Here is an 18750-nt window from a genome sequence, read left to right on the forward strand (position 1 = left end):
CCCATAAATCTATCACATAAAGCCAAAGCAATATATTCCCAATTCACTCCTCTTAGCCAGAGCTTTAAAATCCTTACAGTCATTCCATGGCTACTCAACTTAAAGAAAAGTGCTATGGAGAAGAAGTCAGTGTGGAAAGAGACAGTGAAATGAATTGATTGTGGTCAAAATATTTTACATAAATTTGCAAAAAAAATATGATTATTAGCACCTACTGTGAGACCCCAGGGCCTTAGAAGAGGAGGGGCCAGAAGCTTAAGCTTCATTGGGTTTATGTTACATATGTCTTCGAACCCTACCTATGGTGTAACAAGAGAAACCTTAGGAAGTTTAAAGGTACTAATTGAGTCAAGGAGGAACAGAGCTGAGAAATGTTTAGGAGGACTTGGTGAGGGTCTATAAGGGAAGAAAGAAAGAAGGGAATTTTAGAATGACCCCTAGGGTTCTGAGTTAGATGCATCATAAGGAGCAGTTAAAGTTTTGAGATGAATAGGATAGACAGAAGAGGAGAGGATGAGAGAAATTTTGGACCCTTTTGAAAACATGGGAATATCCCTGGCACAGTCAAGTAGAGATTTCTCATAACATTTATACTCAATTCTGAAATTCAGAGAAGACCCTAGGGCTAGAGATGAAGTATAAAAGCTGCAGTTAAAACCAAGAGCGTGGATGAGACACCCTCGACCCTGCCCTCTCCCCTGATCCCCACTCCCAACACACACAGATCACTATGGGCCATGTGTATAGCAATCAACCACAGAATGAGCCCAAGAACACCAGTTTTTAAATTGGGAGCAGAAGAAAGGATTTGGAGTCAAGAGAGAGATGAGAGGAGAAACTGGAATGAGCTATGCCATGGAATTCCTGCAAATAAAGTTTCTAAAAAGAAAGAGGGTTCAAAAGTGACAATCAGTTAGAAAAGCTTTAGTGAAGGGGTGAAATTGAAAGCGGAGACAGTATAAACTAGACATGGAAGAAAACTGGTTGACAAAGTGAGTGGGAAGAGCTGGGTTCTTGTTAGAGAGAAACACTGGGCTGAGATATTTTCCTTTCTTTTAGTGAGGGGGAAATTTGAGCTTACAGAGTACAGGGAAAATGTCAGTGGAGAAGGAGAGCTTTCAGTGGAGAAGGAGAGCTTTGAAATTCAGGGGTAACAAACAGTTTCCTAAGGAGCTTCTTCTAGAACTCCAACTTCTTAATTCCCTCTTAGCATCTAGCTGAGGCATGGATTGAGTATCCCTTTTATGTGTATTTGTGACTCTTTATATATACATTAGACAATCATCTATTTATTTGTCAGTATTTCCTGCTAGGGAATTTGGGGCCCTATTTAGTTTGTCCTTAAATCTCTTTTGCTTAGAGCCACATTTGTTGAAACAATGTCTGTGGCTAGGAACAGATGAAAACACAGGTTAGGGATAGAGAGAGAGCAGGGAAACAGGATCTGTCAACCAAGGGGACTCTTCATAATATTTTTGAAATTTGAGTGAAATGATGAAGATGGACTTGAGTTGAGTTTACAGAGTTCATCTTACTTGCCATGTTTGCAGACCCAGATCAGTTTTACCTCTAGGGCTTCTGATGAATTTTTTTAAACTTTTTACTGCTAGCCACCTTTTCTGGGCTCCTTCTTTCAGAGGCACACTCTTGGCTGTACAGAGCATGTACAGAGAATATGAAGCAAATAGTAGTGGCAAATGAGAACATCAAATCAAAACGTTCTAAAACATTGAAACCTATGAGTATGTGAACTATTTTAAAGCTCTCCAGGTCACTTTGCACAGGGAACAATAACAACAAAATTGTTTCACAATTAAGTGCTCCTTTCTTTGTTCTGAGAAGTTATTTGCTAAATTAAAGCTGTTGGTCACAAATTAGACAAGGTAAGAAATTGGAGATTATAGTATACTCATCATGGATACTTTAACCCCCCAAAAGAAGGAATAAATAAATGCATGCCCGTTGATTGTGAATCAGTGGCGTTATCTTTATTTGCAAAGGGGCAGCACATTAGAACATGTTGATTTAGAGTTCCTTACTCCTGTTGAATAAACACACAGGTCACTAATCATCAGCTACTAAATATATTTTTCAAAGGTGAACAAAAGAAGTGGGCAATTTGATGCTTCTTAATTAAGCTCACCACACTGAATTTTTTATACTCAAAAGCATTTGTTTATGAAAGCTAAATGAGTATAGATTTCTGATAGAAAGATTCCCATCCCCCTCAACGCACAAACAGCTGTGAGTGATTCTGGCTAGTAAATTATATGTTGTCCTCTATATTGCCTTGTAAATGACCTCAACCCTGACCTTGACACAGCAGTATTTCTAAAAGAGAATAATAATTTATTCTCTATGTTAGATGAACTAAGCCCATGGTGGTTCTCAGCTATAATTCTGTACTGTTTACTGAAAAACTGGTCCTACATATTCAGATAAATTCTAGGTGGAGGAAGAGACAGACACAGAGATAAAGACATAAAACAGATTTAAAAATAGAAGCATAGATGGACTGGAGGGAGGGTGGCCAGGAGGTAAAGAAGAATAAATAGCTCCCTTAGTAGTCATCTAGGTACTGTTGTTTCATACATGTGAATTTTTTTCTAACTTCATGCACATTTAGTGTCACTATACCCTTTATCAGACTTCAAAACCTGTTTTGCACATATAGGATTATAGCTACAGCTATAGATATAGGTATAGATATAATTTCTGAAGATTTTATAAGGTTATAACAATAATTTACAGTCATAGAATTTCTGTATCTTAGATGAACAGACCTTCAATGGAAATGCCACAATTGTTATCCCAACCCATAACATTTCCACATATCACAGCTCACATTAGCCTATTTTAAAGCTTTGTTTATGTGTATGTAAACCCCTACATTAATGTTTTGTATTCTGAAAATTTCACCCGCACAGCACCAGTCACTTAATTGCGTTAATTATTATTCACACATTAGCGCCTATTAGTCAGCATGGGTTTCTTTCCATTTTTCAAAAATGTTTTAGCCAGCATTCAGATTGCACTTACTTGGCAGAAATGACTTGTTATAGTGGTTTTCAAAATCTGGCAGTAAGCCTAAGAAGCGACCTCTTTTGCTGTCTGAATTTCCTATTCCAGTCATCATTACAGATCTAAAAAGACAATCTGTTAAACTCATGGAAACTTTATGTGGAAAATGGTGAAAAGGAACTTCAGAAGGTCCCCAAATTCTATTGTCAAAGCAATAGGAAACAATCTTCTAGCAAATTTGGGTTCAAATACATTTTGTTTTAGATGCTATTACTAGTAGGAAATTTATCCTTAATAAATTATTATTATTTTTTTTGTCATTGTTATTTCACAGAAATCTTAGGAAAACATTTAAGCATACTCAGGGACATGGCCTGCCTAAATTGGATCTCAAAAATAATGTATAGTAAAATTGAAGTTGTATATTATAAAGATTGAGATAAATCTAATTTAAGAATTTGGGCACATATAGTGATAATGAAGTTGAAGTGAATTTTAATATTATGTGTAGCTTGCTAGGGATACTAACTTAAGAACTGAAACTGACAGAGAGGCTATGGCAATAATTACTATTTCTGGAACAATAATAGAGAACATTCTTGTTTTTCTAAACTATATTGATTAAAAATTTTTCTTTTCATGGTTTAAAAAAAACCCCTCATTTTATGGACTGAATTCCTAGAAGGAAACAACAGATTTGTAGACAATAGAAGTAATAAAACAAGCCATCACATTTTCCCATATGCTTAGCTTGGTTAACGCTGCATTTTCAGGAATCTCAGAGTTTGAGAGACTTCAAAGAAAATGCCAGTAGAGGAGAGCTTGAAGATTCATGAGTGTCTTAGTCCATTCAGGCAGCTAGAACAAAGGACCATAGCCTGGATGACTTATAAACAATAAAAATTGATTGCTTATAGTTTTGGAGGCTGGAATTCTGAGTTCAGGGAGCCAGCATGGTTGGGTTCTGGTCAGATCCCTTTTCTATGCTGTAGACTTCCTTCTTCTCTATGTATCCTTATATGATGGAAAGAGGGCAAGACAGTCCTTTGGAGACATTTCCAAAAGGGCTTTACTCTCATGACCTAATTATTTCTCAAAGGCCCCACCTCTATCTCCATCACATTGGAAATCAGGATTTTAACAGTGAATTTTGGGGAACACACAAACATTTGGTCTATTCCACTGAAGAAGAGGATATCATTTCCTGACAACGTTCCCTCAGTTAGTTCCTTAACCATTCACTGAAAGTCTAGGTCCATTTGTAAATCTGGTGAAGCTAAACTTGGGTTAAATCCTTAGCTCACAGTTCCTGGGTTCACTCCATTTAAAATAAAATGCTAACTTCACTGCTTCAAGATATACTGTAGATTCCAGAGCACATGTTCCAAAGGAGTCAGTGCTGTAGCATCGCAAAAGGATTAAAATGGAAGTCTCTGGGCCTCTCTGGAAGCTGGAGAGAACAGCATGTAACAAAGGCTTCAGGGAACCCAGACAACAACTATAGCAGGCCCATCAGTATAATGTAGTGGACGTAAACTAAAAGAGTTAGGACGTCAAAGCAAGATCAAAGACAAGATCCTGGTAGCACCCACAGGATGAAGGAACCAGTTAAAGAAAGAACAAACTGGGAATCACTGGATCTGCTGGGCTTAGATAAAGACAAGATCACGACAGAGAGATGATCAAAGTCAAGCCGGGGCCATTATAAGGACTAGGGATCCAAGAAGCTAGGACAGCCAAGGTTCTTTTGATATGATAACTGGGGGTGCTATTCCTGATCTTAAAGGATTCTATAGATGTGGAAAGGCACTGGAACAGTTAGAAATTATGAGGGTCCTGACAAAGCTGTTTCTATTACATCTGGATGAGAGTTCTGGCTTTGTACCCCCATGACAGTTGACTTGTCCTCTCCTAGGACCTGTGTCCAAATTATGCCTTTATTATTTTTTTTTGGTAATTAATTTATTTTTTATTGGAGGCAAATTATTTTACAATATTATATTGGTTGGTTTTGCCATACATTGACATGAATTCACCCCGGGTTTACATAAGTTCCCCCTCCTGAACCCCCCTCCCACTTCCCTCCTCCCTTTATCCTCCCTCTGGGTCATCCCCGCATGCCAGCCCCGAGCATCCTATAACATGAATCGACCCTGAACTACTGATTCGTTTCACATATGACAACATATGTGTTTCAATGCCATTCTCCCAAATCATCCCACCCTCACCCTCTCCCACAGATAGTTTATTTTTGATTTGCACTTTGTAAAACAATGTACTAGGAACTGCAGAATAAAGGCATAATTTGTACACCAATACAGTATACAAATTATGCCTTTATTCTGCAGTTCCTAGTACATTGTTTTACAAAGTACAAATCAAAAATAAACTATCAGTATTAACTGAGATATAAATGGACTGAATGATAAATAGGACCACATCTCTGAGGCTATGTTTCATTTCATGCAGTGTTTGTTAGACTTGTCTTTAGCTATTTAATGCAATTGCTTGGGGCGTGATGAAAATGATGCTGAGGTCACAAGTTCAGTCCTTGTGTGAGCAGCTTGCTGAGCTCTATTTTATGGCCACAAGTCCATCCGCCAGCTGTTTTGAAAATGCATAACACTGGCCACCAGAGGATGAGAAAAGGTATGGGGAATGAGAGGAACCTCATCACTTCTGATAACAATAAAACTCAGAGTACCTGATTCATAATAAATCGGTCTTTGCACATAGTGTCCTGCTGTTTCTCTCAGGAATGCTATTTAAAATACTACAATACTATCCTTATCCTTAAAGTATTACAATACTATCCTTCAGGAAGGAATGACCCACAAATAGAATTAGGTAGCACAATAAAAACAGCAGGAAAATCATCTTTGAGAGACCAAGGCTTGAGCCTCATCTATGCCACTTGTGGCTAATGTGATCCCTCAGATAAGTTGTCTTTCTGACTAATTTCACTTTATGTAAAAACCTAATTCATGGGACTCATGAGAATTAGAGGAGGCATTATTAATATCACCAATCTAATATCACTGTCACAAGTAAATGCTTAGTAAATGTTCAGTTCAGTTCAGTTCAGTTCAGTCACTCAGTCGTGTCTGACTCTCCGCGACCCCATGAATCACAGCACGCCAGGCCTCCCTGTCCATCACCAACTCCCGGAGTACACTCAAACTCATGCAAGGAGATCCAACCGGTCCATTCTAGAGGAGATCAATCCTGGGTGTTCATTGGAAGGACTGATGCTAAAGCTGAAACTGCAATACTTTGGCCACCTCATGAGACGAGTTGACTCACTGGAAAAGACTCTGATGCTGGGAAAGGTTGGGGGTGGGAGGAGAAGGGGACAACAGAGAATGAGATGGCTGGATGGTATCACCGACTCTGTGGACATAAGTTTGAGTGAACTCCGGGAGCTGTTAGTAATAACTTAGAGTTGCGAGTAGACTAAAAGAAAATGACTGGACCACATATGAAACAGAGCGGGGTGTAAGAATCAGAGTCATCGTGGCTGTCAAGGATCTCTGTGAAATATCCAGTCCTAAGTTTTACAGATAAGATATGGGGAAATGGAAGTGTCTGCTTGACAGTCACAAACTGGCAAAGCTGAGACTCAAGCCTCTATCGACATTTCCAATCTCATTGTTCCCTCATGCTTAGCAGTAGGAGACAGTCTGAAATTCCAATGAGGAATTTAGAACACTAATTTAGAACACTTCAGTAAGTTGTTTACACATAGAACATGAACATACTCTAACTTGGTTACCTAATCTGAGCAATACTTATTCCTTTGCCCAACCTGGTCTACTCAGGCGGTGCTTGTGGTAAAGAATCTGCCTGCCAGTGCAGGAGACACAGGAGACGTGGGTTTGGGAAGATCCACTGGAAGAGGGAATGGCTACCCATTCCAGTATTCTTGCCTGGAAAATTCCATGGACAGAAGAGCCTGGCAGGCTGCAGGGTCGCAAAGAGTCGGACACAACTGAGCAGAGCAGAGCACACACACACCCACATCCCCAGCCTTGCCCTTGGTATTGGGATGTTTGAGATTTGTCAAGATAAATATAAAACAGGCATTGCCCTTGTGAGGACAAACCTCCAGAGAAAGACCAACATGTAAACAAACAAATATAATTCAGTGCAATAAAAGCCCAGGAAGGAGCTGTACAGTAAAAGAAGTTCTGGAACTTCCCAGGGAGGGAGCAGCAATTGAACCATGCCTCTGAGTTACATTACATTCTGTTCTGCCAGTGCTATCAGAGATCGCCTGTCAGCCATTCCTTCTTGTCCTACCTTTGCCCATAGAAATGACTGTCAAAGAATAGGTTAAGAGAAACTTACTAGAACATTGTCCATTATTTGAGTATGTAAACGGTGACAGACTTTATTTTGGGGGGCTCCAAAATCACTGCAGATGGTGACTGAAATTAAAGACACTTGATTTGTGGAAGAGAAGTTATGCCAACCTAGCATATTAAAAAACAGAGACATTACTTTGCCAACTAAGGTCCATCTAGTCAAAAGTATGGATTTTCCAGTAGTCATATATGAATATGAGTTGGACTATAAAGAAAGCTGAGCACCAAAGAACTGATGCTTTTGCACTGTGGTGTTGGAGAAGATTCTTGAGAGTCCCTTGGACTGCAAGGAGATCAAACCAGTCCATCTGAAAGGAAATCAGTTCTGAATATTCATTGGAAGGACTGATGCTGAAGCTGAAACTCCAATATTTTGGCCACCTGATGCAAAGAACTGACTCAGTGGAAAAGACCCTGATGCTGGGAACGATTGAAGGCAGGAGGAGAAGGGGACGACAGAGAATGAGATGGCTTGATGTCATCACCGACTCAATGGACATGAGTTTGAGTTAACTCCAGGAGTTGGTGATGGACAGGGAGGCCTGGTGTGCTGCAGTCCATAGGTTTGCAGACAGTCAAACATGACTGAGCAACTGAACTGAACTGATAGTTGTTCTATGGCCATTTGTTAGTAAGACGTAAACTTGAGATTCAAATAGAAAGTAAAGAGTCTTAAGTTTACTTCTGTGGCTTTTTAATACCCTGAATTTCTTGGTAATAGCAGAAATTCTATTTTTCTTCAGTGTTTGTACTATTCCACTCTTAAAAGGAGGGGGAGGCTTTTACAACCATCCTTGTTCACTATGTATGCCCTACCTGCTCATGGATCTTATTCTCATGTAGTCACTTGTAATAGGAAGCCTTCATTTAGGAAAAAGTGCTGGAATCATTGCTCCCTTCCACTTGTTTGGAGGAACCAGTGGTTAGATTATATTTTGACTGGCTGAAGAATAACTCTGCTATGTTGTCTTAACTTTTAAAAACTACGTTTACAAACTTGTTGAGTATTTCCTCAGCATTACCTTCTGTGTTCTCCTTTTTGTGAACTTAGGCCATGCTCTTTGCTGATTAGCTTTGATTGATGTGTACTCTTTGGTTAAGGAAACTATCCCTTGATCAAAAATTAATACTGACAAAAATAATTTGATGGTTGCTCTGAGTACTCATGATAAAATTCAAGAAGCAAGAATTTGCATTATATATCCAGATGATAATGAATTGCTCTAATTTGAACAAAAGGATATATTTCCCATTTAAAAAAGTAATGCTGAATAGAAGTAACACCCTAAGTAAAACAAGATGATACTGTTCTAAAGATCTCTGTTTGGATTTTTAAAAGGGGATAGGAGTGGGAAGGGAAATATTACTTTTTCTTAGACAGTTAAAAAGATCTGCTTTGTGAAATGTCACAAATAACCCCTCTTGCAAAAAAAGCCACCATATTCAATTTCTTGAACCAAATCGAGCAGGTATCATGGTTTTGCAGTTCTGCATTAGATTAATATAAAGACTATGCTCATTTCACTTACTGTATAATTATGATTTGAGTCCAAATCCCCGAGTACAGATGAACAGGATTTTTTTAAGGTAACTATCTGCTCTTCTCAAATAGTCTTCTTATTTCTTATGTTTCTAAAATTAGAAAAGTGAGTATAAACAAATAATAGATGACCTTTGTGAGTAAAACATCTGAGCATAGAAAGATTAATCAACCTCCATCAGTCATTAAACCAAATAGGAGCTTTTTTTGTACTTTTAAAGCTCCGATTTACAGTCAGGCAAATTGTGTAAAAAGGCTGGTAATACAGTGACGCCCAATGCCACTGGGCTTTAGAAGGCTGACAGTTCCTGTAAAATAGTCATTAAACAACCTCTAGAAGAGACTCATCAGCAGATGCCCCCAGGTGAAGGAGAGAGAAAGCTGAGAGAATGAAGGAGAATCTAACATCTTAGCATGACTGAATTAAACAGAGCATATTATGCTGATTTTCAGAGTCAGCCCAGTAATTTAATTTTCAGAGCAGTTCCTTTGATTGTAGCAACCATTTTATGAAACATTAATAAAACTTTGTATGTGTGTGTGTAACACACATCTCTTTTCCATTTCATTAAGAAAAAGGAGTCAATATCAAGAAGGAGTCAACATAGCCAAATTTGCTGACCATTAGTTCTGTAAATACCAAAAAACATTTTTGTTGTTATTCTTGAAAAGGCCTAGGAGCAGATTAATATAGCTCCTTCCGTATTATTCCATAGGAAGCCCAAAACAGGGAAAAGGACATAAAGTACATACAGTTATTACATGTTAGTCCAAGGAATTTTAAATTAAGACTCTGAGCTAAAATACAACTATAATGTATAATCCAAATGTGATTTTATACCTTCTATATAATGATGTCTACCGTGTATCCAAATTAATTGCTGTAGAATATACATTGCTCTGTATATTATTAGCAAAAACATCTAAGACAATAGATACTTCTGCATCAAGATAACCAGTTGAGAGTTGTTTTTAATGATTTTTATTTTACATTTTGAATAACATAAGATTCACAGATATGAATGTTTTAAAGAAGGAAGGACCTTTAAATAATTAATACAACTGGGCCTTACTCTACAGAATACATATGTTCTTAAAATGTGCATCATAAAACTATTTTCTTTGCAAGCTAACTTGTATTTTCTCATTTATTTCTATCATAAAACTGAAGATCCATTCTCACTGAAGTAATTTTTGGCTCAAAGACAAGGATCACATTTAAGAATGAATCAACCCTTTTAAATCAATGGTAAATTTTATATTCAAATTTAGTAATTATCCTTAGTCTGATGCTGTAGGTTATAACTCTTTTCTTTCCTGACACAGTCCTTATTTTAACCTTATGATAAGTACCTTGTATTCTCCACTCTGCTATACTATTTTTTAAAGAAATAAACATATATAAATGAAAAACACATCAGAATATTCCTTCAAAGTAACATATAAATACAAATAATACATTTGTTAGTGAATGATTTAAAAAAAAAAAAAAACAGCTGACACTGCCAGTCGCAGCAAGGACGTGAGAAATGTCACAGACTAGGCACCTTTGGACCAGAGACCCACGTTCACTGCAGATGCTACAGGTGACTTACTGCAGACTTTGATAGGTCACATAGCCTCTTTAGGATTTGGTTTCCTCATCTTTAAAATGAGGAGGCCACACTAAAGGGAAATAAATTTTTCCCATCGTGAGATCCCAATGAAGGTGTTTTTTCTATGCTGTTCTGGTCAGTACTTTCTATGCTTACTAATAATAACGTCTTTGTTAAACTTGGTGGTCCTTCCTTATAGCAAGATAGACCATGAAAAAACCATGGCCACATTTTATCATGTTCAAGAAAGCTATTTCCCAAATAGTATATAGTTTTACTGATCATTCTTACATTTAATTTTCATTTTTTTATGCTTACATGTTTTCCCAGCTCTTCTAGTAAATTATAAATTTCTATAATTATTTCTGTCCTGAGTTTATAATTTGGACCTTGATATTTGTTTCTATATTTGAGACTCAAAATAATATCCAGTTGGCAAGGCTAGAATACAAATTCTCTTGGGTATTTCTGTAAAACGTAAAAGTCTGCAAAAGATTGTCAGAAATTGTTTCATCTCATTACCCTAAACATGTTAATTAATTCTTTAAGTTCTATATTCTAATAAAGTGAATAACTGGTTGGGAAAACCATAAAGAGTCACATTTAAGCCCATACCTTAGGCACTTGTTAATCACCAACTGTAAAATACCCATAAGATTAAGTACCACATATTCAGAGGACAGAAATGAAAGTTGTTTAACAGATTTTCATCTGGGAGAGATTTTATTAAGAGCCTCTTTCCTATATGCCAAGATATGAATGCTTGAGTATAATTCAATTTTATACAAAAGAAAACTCCATTCAAATCTAAAGATAGAATATTTCTATTCCAAGTTACTTTTCACTGAATTACTGAGAAGAATTGAAAGAGAGTAATACCAAATCCTAAATGTATGAAACAAGTCTTCAAATAGTTGAAAAATAACATTCAGAAATTCTCAGGGCCATGGTTGACAGCAGAATGAGGCCGACTGTTGAGTAGGTTAAGGTTAATTCCATGGTGTATACAAGGAATACAGTCAACTTGAATATGGGTAGCAAACCTTTGGTGCGTGTGGCCATTTTCCTGTGATTCTTTTAAAAGGGAAGCACAGTGTGGAACCCCAAATGTCAGCCCTAAGTTATACCACTCACTGGGCTATACTTTTTTCAAAAGTTTAATTTTCATTGTTAGTCCCATGAAGAAGAGCCCTGCCCTCTCTATTTCCTTACAGAGCTGCTTTTGATGGAAAACTTTGTGGATGTTTGTGATATTGCTCAGAGCCCATTGGCAGATGAGCATCTCTTGCTGTGGCCTCCATCATTATTTGCCTGTCTTGTCTATTAACGAGCACTATCATCCCATCGTGGGATGACAGCTGCAACACGTACTCAGGCGCAATAAACAGCTAAATGAGGCGCACAGCAATTTCACTTGTCACCAGCGCCCTCGGCACGACTGGCTGCACAGCTTGATGCATAAATTCATGAGGCTGTTGCATATGATGGAGTATGCTTGGCTGAAAGAGGTGATGGATAGCAGGGCAGCTAAAAATGGCCATCACCTTGACTCTGTCAGGACATTTTTTAAAACTACCCCATCAGCTTTCTTGTATTCAATGCACTATCATAGCACAGAAGACTCTAAGGCACTGATTTGATACTTTTCTTTGATAAAGAGTTTTGGGGAGAGTTTTCTCTAAAAGGAGGTACCATGAACTGAGGTAGATTTCATATATTCATCTTCAACTGATGCTGCTAGATTAACTTCTGTTTAAGGATAGAATTTTCTACATAAAAAATCTCAGAAATAAATTTCAGTCTCAATAATTGGGGGAAAACAATATAGGGTTTTGAAAATATTTCTGAACTGTACAGTAGAGCAGTGGATTGGCTAACATGAGATTTGAAGAATTTGAAAATAGGCATAGGGATATTTAAACACATAGATTCCAGAAATAGAAGTTATGCACAACTATTTACAACACTGAATTAAATTCCAGGACACATCATTGCATCAGGGTTGGCAATGCATTTTCTAATTGGTATTCAAAACATAAAGCAAGGGCTAATACTTTATAAAAGCAACTCCATCAAAGAAGCACTACATAGGAGACTTTAAAAATAACCAATGATACAATGTATCTATTTCTCTAAAAATATCTCTTTAAACTCTGAGCCACTCAGATTCTTGAATTTAAGCCAGAACTCCAGAACCTGTGGGCAGGGTCCTGGATATCCCACTGAAATGGGCTATACATCCTCCATCTATGTTAGTGGAAGTCATCTAAGGAAGACAAATATAAAGGCAACAAAATCAATGAGGCAGTTTCCTGCAAAGCTTTATGCATTAATCTCTATCACACAGAGATATATACACACACCAGTATAAGGGAAGGAAGTCACTTGTTCTCTAATAAAAGAGAAAACCCTTGATAATAAGCAATTAATAAAGTTGTCATGATTAGTTATGCAGCTATGAATCAACACACACAGTAAAAATGACCACTTTCTATAGACATAAAATATCTACAATTCAATCATGGTGAAAATAGCCACCTATATGGGTGCTTACAAATGATTCTTAAAGCTACTTTCCTTCTCTTCCTTTTGTAATAAAGTGGGAACTCCTGAGTGAGAGTTAATCAAACAATTTAGACACATATAAGCTAGATCAGAGAACAAATTTATTCATCATTTTCTCTTTTGTTCTTATCATCCCATACCCAAACTCACATTTCTCAAATGCACATGTTCCAAAATTCCCTAAACTTAGCAAAAGTATTTTTAAAAGAAAGGAAGACAAAGGTGAATCCATGGGGGTAAATTTTAGTATTAATATGAATACAAATTACCATTCCAAATGATGAAAGAAGTGTCCAAATATGTAGGAGGAAAATACTTTTGAAATGTTTGAGAAACAGGGTTCTTTTAAAGAAGATAATACATGGCATGATATCAGATGATATCCTTAAGATACTGTTTTTACCTGGCTAATCCTCAGACCAGATGGCTCTGATGTGGGTAAGGACGTATGGATATTAACCATTGTTCAGGAGGCCAGATGGAGAGGAGAAATTTAAAAGAATAGGGAAGACTAATTCTCCAGGCAAGAATACTGGAATGGGTTGCCATTTCCTTCTCCAGAGGATCTTCCCAACCCAAGGACTGAACCTGGGTATCCTGCATTGCAGTAAGGTTCTTTACCCTCTGAGCCATCAGGGAAGACCATTAAGGAGATTCCTTATCAATAAGACCAGATTGGAGGACATTGTGAACTAATAAAGATAACAACATGCTTTGTGTACTTACTTTTAAGTCAAACATTGTAAGATCAAAATTAGAGTGAGATAATGAGACACTCCAAAATCACTGCAGATGCTGATTGCAGCCATGAAATTAAAAGACGCTTACTCCTTGGAAGGAAAGTTATGACCAACCTAGACAGTATATTAAAAAGCAGAGACATTACCTTGCCAACAAAGAGCCATCTAGTCAAAGCTATGGTTTTTCCCGTGGTCATGTATGGATGTGAGAGTTGGACTGTGAAGAAAGCTGATCGCCGAAGAATTGATGCTTTTGAACTGTGGTACTGGAGAAGACTTCAACCAGTCCATTCTAAAGGAGATCAATCCTGGGTGTTCATTGGAAGGACTGATGCTAAAGCTGAAACTCCAATACTTTGGCCACCTCATGCGACAAGTTGACTCACTGGAAAAGACTCTGATGCTGGGAGGGATTGGGGGCAGGAGGAGAAAGGGACGACAGAGAATGAGATGGCTGGATGGCATCACTGACTCGATGGACTTGAGTTTGAGTTGGTGATGGACAGGGAGGCCTGGCATGCTGTGATTCATGGAGTCGCAAAGAGTCGGACACGACTGAGCGACTAAACTGACTAAACTGAATGAGACACTCTACTCAAGTACAAAATTCAACGGAGTACCAAGAAAAACTCAATAATCAAGATAAGTGATAATTTAATACAATATATTTTAAAATAGAAAGTAATGCAAAATATTCATAATTGTATTAGTTCTATTGCTGTATCAAAATCACTGCAAACTTTATGGCTTAAAACAATTGCCATTTATTATCTCTATTTCTGTGGATCAAAAGCTTATCACAGGCAAGACTGGATCTACTTAAGATCCTACTATAAGGATGAAAAAAATCAAAATTTTAAATAAAAACAAGATTTAAACCTGCCCTTGCATGACCATGACTCACTTCCTTACCCAAGACCCAACTGTGTTTCTGATAAAAAATAATTTTTTTAAGCAAAAACAGGAAGCTGGCCTATGAGTCATAATTTCCCACTTTGAATTTTTAAAACATGGAATTAAAATATTATTTATTGATCAATGGCACGCTCTCCTTAAATTCTTGTACCCACAGTGAGTGCCTCAGTCACCTCATACTAGGCGCAGCCCTTTGTGTTTCACCTCCACTGTCTTGAGTAATTTTCCTCACAACCTTGTAAGGTGGGCCTGGCCAGTCCCTATCATAAATGGGAATACAGAGAAGGTATCTAATTTGTTCACATTCATACAAGTATTAGGGCTTCCCTGTTGTCTCAGATGGTAAAGAATCTTCCTGCAGTGCAGGAGACCCTGCTTCAATCCCTGGAACCGGAATATCCCCTGAAGAAGGGAATGGCAATCTACTCCGGTATTCTTGCCTAGAGAATCCCATGGACAGAGGAACCTGGCAGGCTGCAGTCCATGGGTTCGCAAAGTGCCAGACACCACTGAGCGATTAACATTCTACTACTATACAGGTATCAAAAGACAGAGCTGGGATCTTAATTCATATTTACCTGACTCCAGAAACCAAGTTATTGGTTGTGGGCCTTACTAGGAAGGTTTGATGAGCAGAGGCGGTGTCAGCAACTCAGATCATGGATTCAGAATACTTTACCCAGCATTCCTACACTGTGGATTTAAATTATTAAATTATTTAAGTCTCAGGTTGAGATAATAACAGGTGCCTTTTATAGTTTACGGAAGGAATAAGTGACAAGATTATAAATTCTTTAAGATCAGGGACAGTCTTTGGTTTTATATATAGCTAATATGCAATAGCTCTGTGAATGAATTAATATTGAAGAAATTAATGAGATAAAATAATATAAAGACTTATGATTGCTATGATCTATGAAGTACCATATAAGCATTATATGCCTTCTGCAGAAACATTAGATGCTTCAGTTAGGGAACTATCCAAATTATATATTGTTTTATGGAGTTGTCTCTCATGATCGGTTTCCTTAATATATTAATTATTTGAGTATGAAGGCCTAGATTATAATATTAGACAAACATAGTGGTTGAAGGTTGGACTCTGTGCTCTCTAAACTGATGACACAAGACTAAGTAATGTGGCAATTAGAACTGACTATAAAAAATGTAAATCAAAAATAAATCCCTTAATGACAAATTCAGTTCAGTTTAGTTGTTCAGTCATTCCTGATTCTCTGTGACCCCATGGACTGCAACACACAGGCTTCCCTGTCCATCACCAACTCCTTCACCTTGCTCAAACTCATGTTCGAGTCACTGATGCCATCCAACCATCTCATCCCCTGTTGTCCCCTTCTCTTCCTGTCTTCAATCTTTTTCAGCATCAGGGTCTTTTCCAATGATAAACTAGCTTTTATTTATTTATCAGAGTGATGATTCTGTTGGACTGTGCTCTACAAATAGAACAACTCCTGGTTAATTTAGCCAAGGAAAGAGAAAAAGAGAGAGAAAGAAGGAGAAAGGGAAGGAGGAAGGCAGGAAGGGAAAGGGGGAAAGAGAAAAAGAAAGGGAGGGAATCAAAAAGGAAGCAGGTAAGGAAAGAAGGAAGGCGGGAGAGAGAAGGAGGGAAAGAAAGGAATAAAGAAAACATCTTTCTTAGAAAATTCAGATAATTAGATAACATGGTATTTTGAAATATGTTACCTAGAGTCACAACCAACTCTACAATTTGAACTTCAGTATTATTTGCATTTATTCAATTACTACAGAAATTTTTTCATTGAGTATGTTTTCTTCTTTTGACAAAAAAAGTGACAACTAACCTAAATGAACATCAGCCAGAGCAGAGTGCAAAACATTGGAGAGGACTCAGAGGTACATTTTATACTCAACTTTTGGCTAAGCTAGGGCTCAGCACTAGTGCGTTCCAGATGATAGTTTGGGGCTGTGCTTGGCTCTTTATGGATTTGGCTGATACCTGGCTGACCAGAAACCTTTTCTTCCTCTGAAAACCCAAGTAACAAATACCTATTTTTTAAAACAAATTATTCCAATACATTCATTTCCAATATCCTTATTATGCTCTTTTCTGTATAGCCACATCAACAGTGATATATAAATATGAAACAAATTACATTACCTCAAACTTTTATTAATTATACATTTTTTGCAACGAGTTGACTCACTGGAAAAGACTCTGATGCTGGGAGGGATTGGGGGTGGGAGGAGAAGGGGACGATAGAGAATGAGATGACTGGATAGCATCACCGACTCGATGGACATGAGTTTGAATGAACTCTGGGAGTTGGTGATGGACAGGGAGGCCTGGCGTGCTGTGATTCATGGAGTCGCAAGGAGTCGGACATGACTAAGCGACTGAACTGAACTGAACTGACTGAATCCATGGATACGCAAATGCTAGGTTCAGCATGCTAAAACATAGTAAAAAGACTATTACTTATTATTCCTGTATGCATAAGTGTTTATAGGCACTATATTTTTCCATTTTTTAATTTTGTCCTTTCTTTGTTTCCCTACTCATTGACAATGATGCATCATTTTTATAAAGTAATACCACATAAACTACATATGTTTCTAGATACGATAGCTTGAATTAACATTGCCTTTTCTATTAGCCTCCTACTCTAACTTGTTTTTTCTTTATATACATCACTGTCTTTTTTCTTGATTATTCTCTTTTCCTTATACTACACAATGATGAGTCTTTCTATTTTAGGAGTTATGGAAGAGAGTGTCTCTACCAGAATCTGATTCAGATTCCACTTCAAAAAGACAAATGATTAAACAAACTCCCTGGTATTTTCCAGAATGAAAAAAACAATCAACATAACCTCTTTGCTTAGCTTCAGTGTTAGTCATCTAGGATAGATCTGATCATGTTATTTTCCTGCCTCAAGTGACTCAAGGTTTTCTCTGTGTTTCTAGGCTAAGCCTTTAGGACTCTAATCATGGCCTCCAGAGCACATGGCCTGGCCCTGCTCCTCCAACTGCTTCTGTGTCATCCTAGTCATTACTCTCACTACTTTAGCTATGCTTAATTTCTCCTATTTCCACCGACATGGACTACATACTTATATGGAATAACCCATTTTTTAGTTTAATACTCAAAATGACTTGAGGAATTAGACAATAACATTATTTCTACTTATAAGTGAAGAAACTGAGATGCAGAGAGAGAGGCTAAATAACTTACCACGGACATGTTGGTAAGAAGTCACAGAGCTAAGATCTACCCATAGGCCAGAACTTAAGAACTCCTGGGAATTTTTACAGAGAAAAGTCTACACATGTTCTTCAACTTAGGATGGGATTGGATCCCAAAACACTCATAAGTAAAAAAATATTGTAAGTTGAAAACACATTTTACGCACCTAACTTATTGAACACCATAGTTTAGCCTGACCCATCTTAAACATATTAAGAACAGTTGTATTAGCCTACAGTTGGGCAAAATAATCTCTAAACAGAGACTTTTTAATAATAAAATGCTGAATATCTCATATAATTTATTGAATATTCTGTTTAAGTGAAAAAGAGGAGGAAAGCATGGGCATAGATGGTTTTCAGTGTGTCATTTGTGTACACTTGTGATCACATGGCTGACGGAAACTGCAGCTCTTGCTAATACTCAACATCACAAGAGTTTGTATTCCTTATCATTAGCCTTGAAAAAAGATAAAAAATCAGAATTTGATGTATGGTTTCTAGTGAAAAAATATGACTTTTGTACCACCGTCAAGTTGAAAAATCTTAAATTGAACAACTGTAAGTTAGACTGCAAGGAGATCAAACCAGTCCATTCTAAAGGAGATCAATCCTGGGTGCTCATTGGAAGGACTGATGCTAAAGCTGAAAATCCAATACTTTGGCCCCCTCATGCATCGAGCTGACTCACTGGAAAAGACTCCGATGCTGGGAAGGATTGGGGGCGGGAGGAGAAGGGGACGACAGAGAATGAGATGGCTGGATGGCATCACCGACACAATGGA

This window comes from Moschus berezovskii, chromosome 10 (genome assembly GCF_049115385.1).
Source record: "Moschus berezovskii isolate FMDL1 chromosome 10, NW_MosBer_1.0, whole genome shotgun sequence".
Classification (NCBI taxonomy): Eukaryota; Metazoa; Chordata; class Mammalia; order Artiodactyla; family Moschidae; genus Moschus; species Moschus berezovskii.